Below are 17110 nucleotides of genomic sequence, written 5' to 3' on the forward strand. Positions count from 1 at the left end.
ATAGTTGATCACACACACATACACAGACACCCCCTCCCCACACACACACACACACACAGCCACACACAATCACGTACACTCATATACATGCACGCATACTCGTACACGCACACACACACGCACACCGACACCGACACACACACACACACACACACACACACACACACACACACACACACACACACACACACACACACACACACACACACACACACACACACACACACACACACACACACAGCATTAAAACAAACAAACTGACGGGGACTGATGAGTACACATGCACGGATGATCATAGAAATCAAGAAGCAAACAGAACAGTGAAGAAAGCCTCTCACACCTGAATGTGAATCTGCCAACAATTTAAAACAGAGTGAGATACACACACACACACACACACACACACACACACACCTGACTTGTCTGATTCCCAGACCTAGTCTATGCTTGGGCGACTTCATTATAAGGTAGCAGGTGTGTGTTGTAGCAGGAAGTGCTAACTCAGGCAGGTACCTGATGTGGTTGGCAGGCATCGCTCGCGCTGAATGAGTGACACCAGGGGAGAGGCTACATCAATGAAACCCTTAGTCCTCATTATCACCAGGTACTGTGTTACCCAGAGCGACAATGTGATCAAATTCCTAACTCTCTACATGTGGAAACACAGGATTTGATGCCAGACCAATATAAGTTATCCGCTGCATGCATTCAGTCACCCCTTGCCTTGGGGACACAGATCATACATGTGTGCTGATAAGTGTGTGTGTGTGTGTGTGTGTGTGTGTGTGTGTGTGTGTGTGTATGTGTGTGTGTGTGTGTGTGTGTGTGTGTGTGTGTGTGTGTGTGTGTGTGTGTGTGTTGCGAGAGAGAGAGAGAGAGAGCGAGAGAGAGATGCTAGAAGAGACACAAATAAAATATCTGTAATATATATCTGTGAGAAATGTTTGTATGTGTGTGTGTGAATTAATTTCAGTTTGTGTGTGTGTGTCTCTCTCTGATAACGATTGCAGAATGTGCAAGCAGGCATATGTGTTAAAAAAGCCTGCAGAAGATGCAATCTGAGTCATCCAAACATGGACAATTTCCATGTGTAATCCTGTGTGTGTGTTTGTGTGTGTGTAGGTGTGTGTGTGTGTGTGTGGAGGTGGTCACATATATTCAGTTTTAAGGTCTGAATAAATTCCAATCATGAAGGAACGATTCTCCATGAAATATTGCCAGTGCTGATAGAAAAGCAAGTAGAGTTTGAATAAATGAGAGGAACAAACTGAAGCGGGATGTTCATTAAAAGTGCTCGTTACTTCTTTCTAACATACTACCGTGTTCTCTCTCTTTTTGCTCTCGTTAATTATCAAAGACTTTTGGGCTTTTTTTACTCCACTAAGAGTCTCTAATAATCCCCAGTTTTGCTTCCTTTCCTTTAACTTCATTTATATTTTCCTTTTTTTCACTCTCTTCCTCTCTCTCCTTTGCCTTCCATCCTCTTTTTCCACAGACATTTCATTTCTCCATCTCTCATTGCTTTTTATTCACTGTCTCTTTCTCGCTCCCTCGCTCCATCTCTCCTCCCCAGGTATGGGTGGATGTTATCACTTCATTTCCCCAGTGGATGCTGAGGGTTGCTCAGAAGGAAGCAGCAGGAGGAGGCCTGTGAGGATCAGGGACTCAATTATCTTCAGTAAACAGGAAATCTCGCTCTTTTTCTCCCTCTTTCTCTCTCTCTTTCTCTTTCTCTCTCTCTCTCTCTCTCTGTTTCACTCACTGTCTCACCCCCACCCCTCTTTTTCTTTCGCTCTGTCTCTCCTTCTTTACCTATCCCCCCTCTCATTCATCCTTTCTTTTTCTCTGTCTCTCCCTCTCTACTCCCCCCCTCTCATTCATCCTGTCTTTCTCTCTGTCTTTCCCTCGCTAAACATTTCTCTCCCACCCCTCTATCTCTTTCTCTCTGTCTCCCTCTCTTTACATATTTATCTCCCTCTCTCATTCACCCTTTCATTCTCTCAGTTTCTCTGTCTCTCTACATACCCCTTCTCTCATTCACCCTTTCTTGGTCTCTCTCTGGCTCTCTCTCTCTATCTCTCTCTTCACACTTTCTCTCTCCCTCTCATGTCACCATTCTGCCTCTCATGTCATTATGGTGGTGGGGGATAACAAGCTGTGGATACAAATCTGGAGAAGCACTGTGTGTGTGTGTATGTGTGCCTGTGTGTGTGTGTGTGTGTGTGTGTGTGTGTGTGTGTGTGTGTGTGTGTGTGTGTGTGTGTGTGTGTGTGTGTGTGTGAGTGTGTGTGTGTGTGTGTGTGTGTGTGTGAGTGTGTGTGTATGTATGTGTATGTATGAGTGTGTGTGTGTGTTTGTGTGTGTGTGTGTGTGTGAGTGTGTGTGTATGTATGAGTGTGTGTGTGTGTGTGTGTGTGTATGTGTATGAGTGTGTGTGTGTGTGTGTGTGTGTGTATGAGTGTGTGTGTGTGTGTGTGTGTGTGTATGAGTGTGTTTGTGTGTGTGTATGAGTGTGTTTGTGTGTGTACTGTACGTGTATGAAACTGCGGGGCTGTCGAGCTGAGGTTGCCTCAGAGTCTCAGAGAAGAGTAGAGCTGAGCACATGTGTGAATCTGTCCTTCCTTGCCTGTAGCCCTGCACATGTCGGCCATATTACTTTTCAAAAGTTTTGCCAATTCTCACCACTGTGAGGGATCTGGTGGAATACTGATTTTACTTGTAATTGACCAGGGAGAGGGGATGAGTCCTCTGATATGGAAGTCTGATTAAATGTTATATAGAAGAATGATGGAAAATATGACCACTATTCATGAAGCATTTATCTAATTCCTACTAGTTTCTACTTTCTGTTCCTTTTCTTTCTCTCTCTCTCTCTCTGTCTCTCTGTCTCTCTCACTGAGTCTGAAAACTTTTCATTTATCTACCTTGTACCCTGTCAGAAGGTTTATGCAGTGCTGGAAGGTTAAACTCAGTTCATCTGAAGGATACATAGTACATTTCAGTCGAGTGCAGTTAAATGTATCAGTCATTACTATTCATTACTATTTTGACATATCTGCCTGAACCCTTGTCCCCCCTCTACTCTACTATTGAGGACAAACACCAGTCTAAATGAATTTGAATGAAGAATGACTTCACCTCACTCAAAATGCAGCAGACTTTTCACATTGCTCCGTAGATTCTTAATGGCTTTTTTGCCCAGCTAGTCAGCAGTGTAATACACCTCATTAAAATACACTCTCCAAAAAAGCTCACAACTTTGGCAGGATCCATTTAGTTTCAGTTACATATTTGATACTCATATTCAGCCCAACCTCAAATAATAAGCTATGTTTATGTAGTAGGTAGAGGTATTTACTCCTTTTATTATGTTGCAATTAAATGAGAAAAGTAAAGGTCACAAAATACAGAACTTACTATTATGCTAATCATTACCTACATGTGGTGACCTATGCATTTGGGTACATTTGGAAATGAACCAAAATGGGCTAAAGGTCTTCCATATGGTCAATGCACCTTTTAATTATTCCTTGACAAACTCTCTGTATAGGATGACAATCAGTTCACATCAATCTTTGCCTTATATATCCTACCACTACGAAGCTGTCAAGCTTAATTAATGAAGTTATGATGTTGAGGTGGAATTGTTCTTGCATGCATTTGTTCCTTAGTGTGTGCCAATGCCAATCATAATCACAGGCCTGGAGTCCAAACATCTCTTGGGTCAGTGTGTGAGCAGAGATCGGTTGACTGGATGACTAAGTATGTTCATATCCACTGGAGTACCTTCACACACAACACATCTTTTTAGTAATTGAAGATTGGATTGGATTTGATTCAACCAAAGTGCAGGTACAAATCAATGAAATGCAATTAGCATCTAACCAGAAGTGCAAAAATACAGTATTATTTATAGATAATTGCAGAAAAAGTAAGTACTACAGCATACGTGATGCTGTACTCTACAGTATGTACAGCGATGGGCAGCGGAGGGTTACAATATACAAATATTATACATGTAAATATTTTAAATACGTATATACAGAGGAGAGGGGACAGAGTGAGAGAATAGAGTACAAAAGTAAGTTTGTAGGTACACAGCACATGTACATTTGGTTGAGTATGTAGTGTAAACAGCAAGCAACATATAACCAGAATTTGGTTTATACAGTATATTTAGTTCACAGTTACGTCATTTAAACAGTGTAGGTGGTTTAGACTGTGCAATATATAAATAGTGCAAATGGCATGGTCGTTAAAGTACTGTAGGCAGTGCAGTAATAAGTGTAATGAGGCTATTAGAGTGGTGGTGTGGAGTTCAGCAGGATCATGGCCTCAGGGATGAAGCTTTTCCTGAGCCCACTGGTGTGGGAGCAGAGGCTCTTGTAACGCCTGCTGGACATGGGAGGAGGGTGAAGAGGCCATGGTTAGTATGAGATGTATTGGGTTAGTCATAATGAATTGGGAAGCTAATTATATTGTGATTCTGTAATACATTTTGCTTGGGTTGGGGAGTGTGATACATGTGATACAAAAAACATCAGTCGCTAGCAGGCTCGGACCATCCTCATGTTGTGTTCGATACAGTGATGGGGAGTAGTGAATTACATGTAATTAAACAAGTAGTTTAACTACATTTTGCAGTAGCTTGCTGGTAGTACAACTACATTTATATCTGCATAGAGATTCACATGTTTTTGCTGATTCTTTTGTTGTTACCTACTGAAACTACGAACGAAAGGCCAATTAAGGTAAGGAAATGTGAAATATTAGGCTTTAGCTTTTCATGTTTTGAATCTGAATTTATAAAACTAAACTTGAACATGTAAGGTCATTAGTCTTGATTATTGCAATGCATTAACAAATGTTTAGCTAACCAAACTAGATGAAAGAAAAGTTGTGTTGATTGGAAATGATTTGTTATCCACCAAGAAATACAGCAAGACATACAAGAGGACAGTTCCTCTGAAAACCCTCCCCACAGTCAGTAAAAACCACTCATTACCATACCATGAGACAGTCATTAAGGGGTCAACATGTGCAATGTCTGTAAACATTGCTGATCGCTACTTGATGCCCAAATAAGGGGAATCTGTTGAAGTACTAAGACAGGACAATCATGATACTGAAATAAAAAATCTAATCAAAGACGGAAGTTCATGGTAGTCACGGAAGTCATCAAGAAGGAGTGAAATAATATGTCCAAGTATTGTATTTTCACACACAGACACACACACACACACACACACACACACAGACACACACACACACACACACACACACACACACACGCTCACACACACACACACACACACACACACACACACACACACACACATGTCAATCATTGCAAGCTCTGCAAATTAACTTGCCACAGTTCCCACCCAAGAGCCATGGTCACAGTCAAGGTGTTGTTAGATTATTTGTTTTGGTTTTGAGTTTTTGTACTTGCAAAGTCTTTCGAACAAAGCATTTCCTCAAAACAAAATGGAAAAGAGCCCCTGGAACAAAATGCAATTATCCTGTTGTGACAATGCAGAAATTAATGTTGTTATTAATTAATGTCAATTAAAGTTAAAAAAAAAAAACTTTTCAGAATAATCACCAAGGCTCTTAGCTAACATGTCTCTTACAATCCAATGTGTACAGATCCCGCAATATAGTTTCTGCAGATCAAATCCAATGTATCTATTTTTTCATGACTGTGTGATGACATAACTAGTATTAGAGTCAAAGACCAGATGATAATGGTGATGTATATTTCGGAAATGATACTGTACCTTAATACTGCACCTTAAAACACAGCTGGCTCTTCTTTCTACTTAAATGTGCCTTGATAGCAAAGGAAGTTGCCAGTGGAGTAATAATTTCAGTGTTGAATGTGGAATTGATTAATTTCATTCTGTGCTCAAATGTAAAGGGCAACTGTGATCAAAGGAATTTAAATATGGACAAAACACATGAGTTAATGTAAGATAACATGTTTGAGGATGACTGTTGTTGTATTTTTTCCTAATATTGCAGAAGTTAAAAACAGCAAGCGTCTTTCAAAATAAATGTTCAATGGGAAATTATTTAATGAGGTCTGCTGCCTAACATCGAACAAAAAAACCTTTATCATGCCTTTTATCTTAATATTTCTCTCTTTGAGTTTCTTCTTCACATTGTCATTTTTTGTTTGGAAAGAAAATATTCCCGAGACTCACAGCAATAAAATTAAGAGGTTGAAAGCAATCTTGTAGTCCTCTGTTAAGCAAAGAGACTGTGTCTTCCTCCTAATCAATAGACCCTATGAAAAAACTATTTCTTTTAATGCATAACTGGCTTTTATTCAAATATGTGGCTTTGTAACAATATCTTATGCAAATGGTATTATTTCTCTCCATAATCTTGTTCACGGCACAATTTATTAGTTAGGGAAGGCACATTTCTCTACATACAAAAACAATACATATTGACCACAACTACTGTTAAATGAAGCGCAATGAATACAATAAAGATACGATTTAATAAGCATGCCAAGCACTAATGAAAGTGATACAGAACTTTAAAAAATATGTGGTTAAAATAATTACATTTAAAAAAAATGAAGGCCAGGCAATATGAATGTGTGTTTATATCTGAATTTGTACCTTGTTGATCCACTGCATTAAGTGATAGAACCAAACTGTAACTTTGATATGGCTAATCTTTAAAGCCTATGTCTGCAAAGTTTTGCCAAGATTTTAGCCCAAATAATTCTCACAGCATTTGTCTCACAGAACATTAAGAAGTAGCCTATAATATACGCTATACACTATAGCCAACACCTATACCCTCAGCTTGAAGCTCAGTATTTCATAATAAGTCATAGATGAGTTTGAATTGCAAGGCTTTCTCATTTTCAGTGCTGACACCAGAATAAAATACTAAAAAAAAAAATCAGGTACAGTCCTAGGGACTAAAATTGCTTGTGTAAGAAGAGTTATGAGGTACGGTTTATGGATTCAAAAGAGCGTCAGGCAACATGAAGCAAAAAGAAAGGGTATCGAATTTCTATCTAGTATTCTTTTGCCTTCAGGTAGTCTACAAAGGGACACACAGCATGACCTTTTTGTAGTTACAGTTGATTAAACTACATAGCCCATGTTGAGTGGGTCCCAACCCAAAGCGCAGCTCTCGTAGAACCACATCTGTACCATGACAGTGCGGAAGTCTCAGATCTGGCCCAAATCCAGTCGGGATTCAGTTGTTTCTGGACATTCTTTTTTTGTGGCCTGATTCGCTGAGCAGATAGGATATGATGCTGCCAGTACTAGTGTTTCTTCTCTCCATCTTTAGTCCCTTAAGGCTTCAGGGAGTGAAGTTTACACTGTTACAACTCTGACCCGCTGGCCTCAGCTGGAGATGTGTGTGTGTGTGTGTGTGTGTGTGTGTGTATGTGCGTGCGTGCGTGCGTGTGTGTGTGTCTGTGTCTGTGAGAGAGAGAGGGGGGGGGGGGATGTTTTTGTCTGTGTGTGTGTGCTCAACTGAATGGATGTGTGTGTGTGTGTGTGTCTGTGCATGCATGTTCCGTTGCCTGAATGTGCGTGTGTGTATGTAGCGGTTTGTGAGTGTGTTTGGGGCCGGGTGTGTGTGTGTGTGTGTATGTGTGTGTGTGTGTGTGTGTGTGTGTGTGTGTGTGTGTGTGTGTGTGTGTGTGTGTGTGTGTGTGTGTGTGTGTGTGTGTGTGTGTATGAGTGTGCACCTGCACAGATGCACCTGCACTGTGTTTGAGGTAATAAGCAGTCCAGGTGAGCAGGACTCAAACACCTGCATTTCCCTCCCGACAGGAGACAAGGACAAGGTTGGCAAAGCATCACAAGCGCTCCAAGCACTTTTCTAGCTTTTATTTGTTTCCTTTTTATCTTTACCCGAGTAAGTTCATGAATTTATTTCTTGTTCATCTCCCCTGATCCCTTCTTTCTTTCTTGTTTATTGTTGCTTAACACTCTTCTCACTTTTACTCACACTTGAATTATTCATATGATTCTGTGTGTAATGACTCTGAGTGTTGTCCTACATATTTAAAGCTTGTGAAACCTGTCTCACAAAGTAACACTTTTTACGCAGGGCATGTTTCATGTCGGTTGGTTTGAAATAAAGGAATAGTCTCTCATTCCATGTTAGACCTGCTGTGTGCTTGAACTCTTTTTAAAACAATATTGAAAACCAACTTTTGAACTCTGGCTTTCCCTGGAATATTTACTTGGTAATACATTTTTAAGCAGCACTTACCATATTTACCAGTCTCTCATTACAGATTAAGGAAACATGCTTAACTGAAAAAAATGCTTTTCCGACAATTCTACAGCTGGCATATTCTCCTCTTACTGTAAAATGTCTGTTACGGAGCGGAACGTCTGTTTGTGTTTTGGCCTATTTTGGCCTGATGTACTGCTATCAGTCACACCGGAGGTGTGGCAAAATAATGTTTTTTAGTACTTCGGCAAGTACCAGTGTGACAGAAATAAATGACAGAAACCCCAAGTTTGACTTTAAATTGACTCAATTTACGAAAGCAATTACTCTAAATGTTAAACGAATGCTGACGTCTAAATAGAGTAATATTACTCAAGCCAAGCCCCAGCTACTTAACTATTTTTTTGAATAGACGCCATACCCGTTTTAGGAGAGTTTGTTCTCGGATCATGGACCATACCCGTCAAGTCACCTCTTAGCCTACTCTGTCACTGAATCTCACAGATTTTCACACGCAATAGCATAGAATAATAATGACAAGTCCATAAGAGACTACCATGTTCGCATTGTGCGGCTTACTATGTATGTGTAGCAGGTTTAGGCTACTAGTCAACAAAGTAAACCGCCTTGTTTATGAAATGCCTAACACATGTAGCAATATGCCTGCATGTGTGTTTGTGTGTATGTGTGGACAGGGGGGTTGGCTCACGTATTCGCGTTTTCGGGATAACAGGCTTAGCTTAGGCAAACATTTTTATAAACGTAAAAATGTTTTGGTCATGTTCACTTATAATTTGTTATTCTTTTAATGTGTTTTTATTATTTTGATGGTTTGGTATTCTGTTCTTTATTGGTTTTGTTGTTTTTATTTATTTTTCTCTTACTTTTTATCACTTTCAGATTTTGCTTGCTGGTGTTCACTTTTTACTAAAAAATTTTCTAAATATCTTAAATGTTTGTAATCTTTTAAGTCCTGTTACTGTAGTTCTTATTATATTATTCTATTGTTATTTATTTTTATTGTAAATTGATTAACCATGACTGGAAAGCACTTTGGTACAACTCCTGTTTATAAAAATAAATGTGACGACTTCATATTTTGTGTGTGTCTAAGTGTATGTGAATGCCCTAGGATGGCAGTTATAACTAAATTAAAATCCCTAATATTTTTTAAAGAAGCACCACATATTTGTCACAAATACATTGTGATAACAGGCTGTATGATGACTGGTAAACATGTGAATAAAGGTGTTTCTTACTATCAAATGATCAATTAAGGACTTTCGCAAGTGTGTACATATTTCTCTCTGCACACTTTCTTCTGTTTCCTGAAAAAAAACACCACGTATTCGTACCTCAGGAATTTTTTGTGTATCTTCAGTGTAAATCCTCACTACCTCCCTTTCTCCTTCTCTCTTTCTCTTTCTCCTCTCTCCCTCTCACAGTCACTTTATTTCTGTTTTCTGATAATAACGTCATTGTCACAACTCTTGTCACTTGTTCCTTTAGGTAAGCCACTTATGTGTGAGTTTTGTCTGGAGAATGACCAGTAGCCCCCTCCCTCTCTCTCTTTCTCCCTCTTTAAAATGCCCGAGTGGCAATGAAGGAAGGATGCGTGCTGCTCCTGCTTGAAGTTTCCTGCTGTGCTCATTCTGGCCGGAGGAGGCTGGCCAGAAAGAGAGATAGAGTGAGAGGAGGGAGGAAGAGAAAGAAATGGAGAGAGAGAGAGGAGGGAGGAAGAGAAAGAAATGGAGCGAAAGAGATAGAGGGGGAGGACAGAGAAAGAGAAGGAGCGAAGAACAGAAAGAGAGCTGGAGAGAGAGAGGAGACAGAGATAAAGAGAAGGACCTATTGAGAGAAAGAGAAATGGAGAGAGAGAGAGAGAGAGGGGAGACAGAGAGAGAAAAGGAGCAAAGGTGATGGAGGAAGAGAGGAGAAAGAGAGAGAGATGGAGAAAGAGAAATGGAGAGAGAGATGGAGCGGCCTGATGGATGGGGATAATTGTCCTCGTGCTGTGTGCTTTTTGAAATGTGTCCATTGCTCTGCATGCCACTTTAGCCTTTTTCATCCTCCACCGGTGGCACTCACACTGGTCTGCACCACTCATCAGAACACCCAGGGAGTTCTGCCCAGAAGTGTGTGTGTGTGTGTGTCTGTGTGTGTCTGTGTGTGTGTCTGTGTGTGTGTGTCTGAGTGTCTTCCTGTATGTGTCTGTGTGTGTGTGTGTGTGTGTGTGTGTGTGTGTGTGTGTGTGTCTGAGTGTCTTCCTGTGTGTGTGTGTGTGTGTGTGTGTGCGTGTGTGTGTGTGTGTGTGTGTGTGTGTGTGTGTGTGTGTGTCTGAGTGTCTTCCTGTGTGTGTGTGTGTGTGTGTGTGTGTGTGCGTGTGTGTGTGTGTGTGTGTGTGTGTGTGTGTGTGTGTGTGTGTGTGTGTGTGTGTGGGCTGTTCATTACACCTTTTGTAAAATATGCATTTTAATTGCTGGAATTAAAACTATTATACTAGAAACTCTGTGGCTTCTCTCTCACTCTCTTTCTCCATTTCTCTCTCACTCTCGTTCTCCCTCTCTCTCTCTCACTCTCTCTCTCCCTTCTCCCTCCCTTAAAAACGTTCCACAAAGCACCTGGCATTCTAAGCTGCGTCAAACCACTCATCCCACTTGGCATTCCAGACAGAGCGCTGAGTTCTGGAATAATCTGCGAGACCTGGAGAGGGACGTTTTTCGCGGGTGAGGGCCCACACTTCCCACTGCCAAGGCCCCCCTTCCTCACCATCACCACCCCAACTGCCACCACCGCTCTCTCACTTGCCAGCGGTCTCACCGCATGCTGGCACTGCCAGGCAGGCTCACCCCATCTCCCAGGACCCTCTAACCACCACTGCCTACCGCCTACCCGCCTACCCGCCTAGCACTCGTCCCACAGCTGCCACCGGCTCGTGCCTCTAATGAGACTCCCCATCGAAGGGCATCATTAAGCCATCAGAGCCCCACTCCACACTGTGTGAGTGGATGGTTAGGGGGTGGAGGTTAGAGGCACAGGAGCCAGAGGAGAGCTGACCTGTCAGGGACCATAGGCCTCTCTGTCAGGGGCAGACTGATGGTATTAGTTGGTTTCACTTGTAATGAGATGGCTTTCATCATGTGCATAGACAATTCACTGATGCTTACACTAAATATACACTTGTAGACAAATATACTTATTTGTATACTTATTTTTTTGTTTAATAGAAGAACCTTTAATCAAATTCATAAGTGCATGAAACATAGGCTGACCATGGGGCTCCTGTTGTGACTATGAAAGGGTGCTGGAGAGGGCTGATATCTGAGCATGCTCAGGGTTAATATCTGAGCAAGCAACAGATACAATGGAGTGTTCTCGGTGGAGGGTTTTAACCTTGCCCAGTTATGCTGCCTTGTGTTCAATCTCATAGTCTTTTTTAACTCACTGGCAATTCCTCTGTATTATAAAGATTAAAAAAAAAAAAAAAAAAAACAGTTTTTAGACAAGCTGGTGTCTGGACAGGAATGAAAAAAAGAAATAAAAAATTAAATATATTAAAAAGAAAACAGTTTTTTTTTTCATGACAAAGCCTGTAACAACCAGAACCATATTTCCCTTCGAAATGAAGTACATACAGGTTGATGTTTGTGTCAACACATTGCAAGGTGACATATCTCCTTCCCACAGAAAGCCCAGCAGGACCAAGTTTTCAAAAGCACCATTATAATTGAACTTGAGTGGACCAGGATTAATCATACAGTTACCATGCAAACAATGCTGTCCTCGGAGTGGTACCGCAGAGACACATTATTTCTTCATTCAATGCCACAAATGAATTCCTGTCAAACCTGGAGTGGCTGCGACTGCAATGGTCTTCAAACATCCGCAGTATTGAACATGCAACTACCTCACATCAGATTTTTTTTGAATAGCAAGGATAACCACACAGCCTTAAGATGGCCCCAAACCTAGCCTGATCTTTTTGGACAGCGTCCTCTTTCTCAACTCTTAAACACATGTTCTCACTGAGACATTTTGCATTTTAAAGTAAATCTCCAGCCAGCCAGCCAGCCAGCCAGCCTGCCGTGATCCATTGCTGACCGCCAAATGAATGGCATACAGGCAGCACCTGTGCCACACCACCCTGCGCTCATTCAAACTTTCATAACAAGCGACGGAAAGTCTCTCCATTAGTCTATTTTTTTCAATTAATTTCAATAGTGTAAGAAATAATTGCTAGGTTTTTTTTTATTCAGGATTCTCAGGATTTAAGGTTTCACCAGTGTCTTTCCCAGTTCCTCGAGAAAAAGACTTCCCTCTCTTCCAATCCGGGTTTAGTGCCATCCAGGTGAAAAAGTTATTGTACGCCTAGATGTCAAATATGTAAAAAGAAAAATCGGCAGTGGCCAGCGTAGGGTCCTCCTTTTTGCAGCTGTGGGTAGACACCAGCTCGTCTATGTTGCCCACCCCTCCTTTTGTGGCATTATAATCCATGATGATCTCTGGTTTTTGATGCCCAAGACCAGAGATTCTCCCATCCCTGTGCAGTGTACTAATGAGTACCACATTATTGCATTTCTTTGCCACATAGGATACCAGGGGTGTGTCAGCTGTGTACACAAACTTGGAAGAGTTAGCAGGCCTGTTCTTTGAAGGCAGCAGTTGGGGTGGGAGCTCAGACCTGTATTTCCTTATCGTTCCCACCATGGTCATCTCCTGTCCCAGCTTGTACGATGTAAAAAAAATGTAGCATGTGATGTTGTGTCCACTGAGTCCCTGAGCCATGTCCAGGACAACTCTCAATCCTTGATTTTCCTCAGGGCGTCCTCATCAGGTTACCCTATCTAGACTTGTAAGTAAGCATATGAGGAAGTCGCATCACAGGCAGCCCAGATCTTTATATCATATTTTTTAAGTGTAGATGGTATATAATGTCTAAAGGGGCAGGGGCCCCTAAATGGCATCAGCGGCAGGGGCAGAAACACAAAACTCTGACTCACACACTCACTCAAACACACACACATACTTAGCCTACATACACACAAGGCCCACATACACACAAACACACATCAGCGTGCGCGCACACCAACAAACACACACACACACACACACACTTACAGCAGGCCAACTCACATAGGAAGAGAACAGACTTTAGGTACACAGGACCTAAGGACCCGAACACCCTGTATGGAATACAAATGTGTGTGTGGGGGGGGGGGGGGGAGGTTACGGTGTGCGTGCAATGAAAATGTAGCCTGATATCTATTCTTCGCAGAAAATGAGCCAAAGCCAATGAGTCTGAGTTTGAAAAAAATATTGGAAGTATTATTTTAGTTTTGATCAAAAATGAAAACGGGTCCCACAGACCCGGACACCATATAAGGCTTAAGTGTGAACATACATGCATACATTCTCATACACACATGCTATCGTTTCTATGTCGAAACTAGTTTATGTTTTTATCCGGGCATATTTCTTTAAATGTAGTTGTATCATGTCCATCATTCCATATAACCTCCCTTGTCATTTTCCCTTTCGCTACCTGTCTCTGTTAATTACATGTGATGTTATTGAGAGGCAGGTTGTGGTGCGTTTAACATTCAGAACAGGTAATAGTACGGGACCTCGCTGATCATAAATGCAGCTAATGCTCGGAGGCTGTGTAGTACTGCAGGGTGCACTGCACTCTGAAAGTCCACACGGCAGAAGTGCATTTACATAACCTTCCCACACAAGGAGACTCACTCTGCTCCACTGCATGCTTACATGGCTCAAGGGACTAATTGGGATGCACACTGAGAGCCAATGTTGCCATACGTATAATAACTGTATAATGTATGGCACATGTTCATGTTCCTGAACCTCCTCTGAAAGGGTCCCTCATTACCGGGTGAACTGAATATGACAGAGATGAAAAAAGTTAAGGGAAATTAGATAGGATGTCACAATCTGACCTGGCCCCATAACTTTATATACACTTACTTGTACTGGAGAGGGAAAATTGGTTTCTCAATACCTTGGATCCATACTAATCCTGTGACACAGGAGTCAAACCTGTTTCCATAAGACTGATGCTCTGTGAGGGGGATGGTAACAAGCGACCTCTAAGTAAAAATGTAAAAGCTTTAAAAATGACTTTTAGGAAATGCTCAGTTTAGTTTAAGGTCAATCTAGCAACGCTGATTTAAATGAAGTCAGCAGGAAGACTGTCGACTGTCCACACACAGCGCTTCTACTCGTGCTACTTCTACCCAAGACTTAACTGCCTTTGTATTAGAAAACACCAGCACTTAATTGGATCCAGTGGAACTAATTAACCATGACAAGGCATCCAATACTATGAGCACTCGTCTAATTATTGATCTGACACCATTGCGTTTAAGTGAGTGCATCTGAGAGATGTGTTAGATCAGTGGAAGGGCCCATCTCGTTCACCAGAGGTGCTTAATATGCAATTTAATTTAGTGGAACTCGAACACAAATTGTCAGAATGTTCATCTGATACTTCATACGTCACAGCGTTGAGCAGAAGATAAAAGTTTCAAGAGGCAGAGGCCATACCTCCACGGACTCTTTTGCATCGAATCTGATACCTCCACGGACTCAGCTTGGGGGTCTCTTTTGCATCGAATCTGACACAAGGTTGCCCAGTTCCTTCTTTTTTTGTTTCTCATGGGGTTTTATTTTTCTCCACAACCATTCCCACAGAGTTGGACTGGTTTGATGATCTTTCGAAGGGACTAATGCAAGTGTGTTGTGTTTCCCCCCATGTTGTCCCACTGCTAATGTTATCTGGCTAATTTTACCAGAGTTTGGTAATGTAGTAATGACGATTATGGAAGCCTCTGACATTCCGTGGTGTTTCAGTTGGATTTGAATTTGAATAACAATAAAAAGCTTCACTAGATAGAGAGACACAACCCCACTATGTCCACCCAACATGTGGATGAAACTCTAACAAAAAAAACAAAAAAAGAGTACTGAAAAAGACAGTTACTGTAATTCTGTAGCCCACGTTATGTGTTAAGTGCACGTTATATGAAATGATGTCCATCAGCTATATTTTCTCTCCTCCTCACCTGCGGTTGGCAGTTTGTGGCGGGGCCAGTCGCTGAGTGCTGTGAAGCCTGTAAGCCCCCTCCACAGCCAGAAACACTCAGTCATCCTACTTTCCCCCACTATGCTGACGCATCACTGAGCTATGGCCTAGTATATCCCCAGTGAATCCCTGACATATAATATATGCTGAGGACTGGGCAATCCACTCATTTTCATTGCAGATCTGGCCATCTTGCAGATCTGACCTTAAGCTGGTCGTGAGGCTGACTACTTGAAAGCACTTATAGATTTGCTCCTGTCATATGGCCTGTTCAGGCATAGAGTCATACAGTCATATGGCCTGTTCAGGCATAGAGTGATAGAGTAATATGGCCTGTTCAGGCATAGAGTTCCATTTTGTGGTTAGGTTTGTCTAAGCTTCCATTAAAGGCACCAAGAAAGGGGTAAGTGATGTCACTTGGATTTGTTTCATATGTACAAACTCATGTAAATACTCACGCGAGGAGGGCATTTTCATTACACTGGGAAACTCCACAAGGACAATGTACAAGGATAACCAGTTAATATAGGTTAAGTAGTAGTACACATCTGTGGTTGAGCACTCTTAGCATCTGATCTGCACTAGATAGCTCTTCAGACATTGCCAACCACTGCCATCTTTGTCAGCTTTACCTGAAATACAATTGTTTTTAATAACATTATGATTCGGTTCTCTCTTGTGCAGGAACAGCAAGAAACAACAAACCTCTGTTGCTAAGTAACAAATCAGATGAGGTACACTCCCGATATAATCTCATAATAATAATTTCCCTTCAAGCCATGACGTACCCTTCTAGCTGTGCCAGAATCCAAATTGTTCCACAGGAGCACCTGCCACCCCCAATCCCCCCCCCCCCCCCCCCCCATCTCCCCCCCCACCCCCCCCCCCCCCCCCCCACCCCCACCGTGACAGGCTATTTACAGCTGATTGTGTGTAAAAAGAAGCATCTGTCTGTCTGCATCCTAACAACCCCTCTTTGTTTGTTTGTTTGTTTGTGTTTATATTTATTAAAGGGCCAATAATTGCAGAAATCTTTTTTTTTTTTTTTTTAAATCATCCCAGTGGATTAACACTTTTTGATCCCAAGGACCTTGTTATCTTCAAACGCAAACAGGTGAAGCGAAAAAGCTCCGGCAGACATGAAAACAGCCAAAGTGGATTTGTGTCAGGAAGTGCATTCTTCCAGTTTAAATCTACTGTCAAGCAGGGAACCTTTTTATCTTTCTTTTACTGTGTCTGAATGGGGGGAAAGCATTTAAGGTGACGCGCTGGAACACTCCAGTCTAATTGCCGCCTGAGGGAGCATCCATCGAGAGCTTTCTAGTTGGTCAGTCGCTTGCTCATTAGGTCTGTTAGTGGCCGCCTCAATCAAAGCCCACCATCCTCAATCCACCAAGCTGCAAATTGGCATTCAGGGCTACCAGATATCGGTGGCCTTGAAGCGCATCTACTGCTGTCTCTATCCCCTCTCTCCGTTCCCTGCGCTCTCACTCACGCTGTTTTGCCGGGGCGGGCTCTAAAGGAGTCTCCAAAGGAGGCCACAGGGGCTAACCCTGAGAGAGTGGAGTCCACCTCTGAGCCAAATGCCATGAGGGTCTGAGAAGGACAGACAAAATGCCCTCTCAGGTGATGACTGTTTTCAGTTATGTCAGGTATGAACAGGAGATACAATGTATTCATTTGGTCCTTATATATTTAGTACCAGGCAGGCTGACATGATATGTATGCAATGATAATGTTTGTTGGTTGGGGTTATAGTCAATCACAACTCATAAGCCAGTTTGTGTGTAA

This window comes from Sprattus sprattus, assembly GCF_963457725.1.
Source record: "Sprattus sprattus genome assembly, chromosome: 15".
Lineage (NCBI taxonomy): Eukaryota > Metazoa > Chordata > Actinopteri > Clupeiformes > Clupeidae > Sprattus > Sprattus sprattus.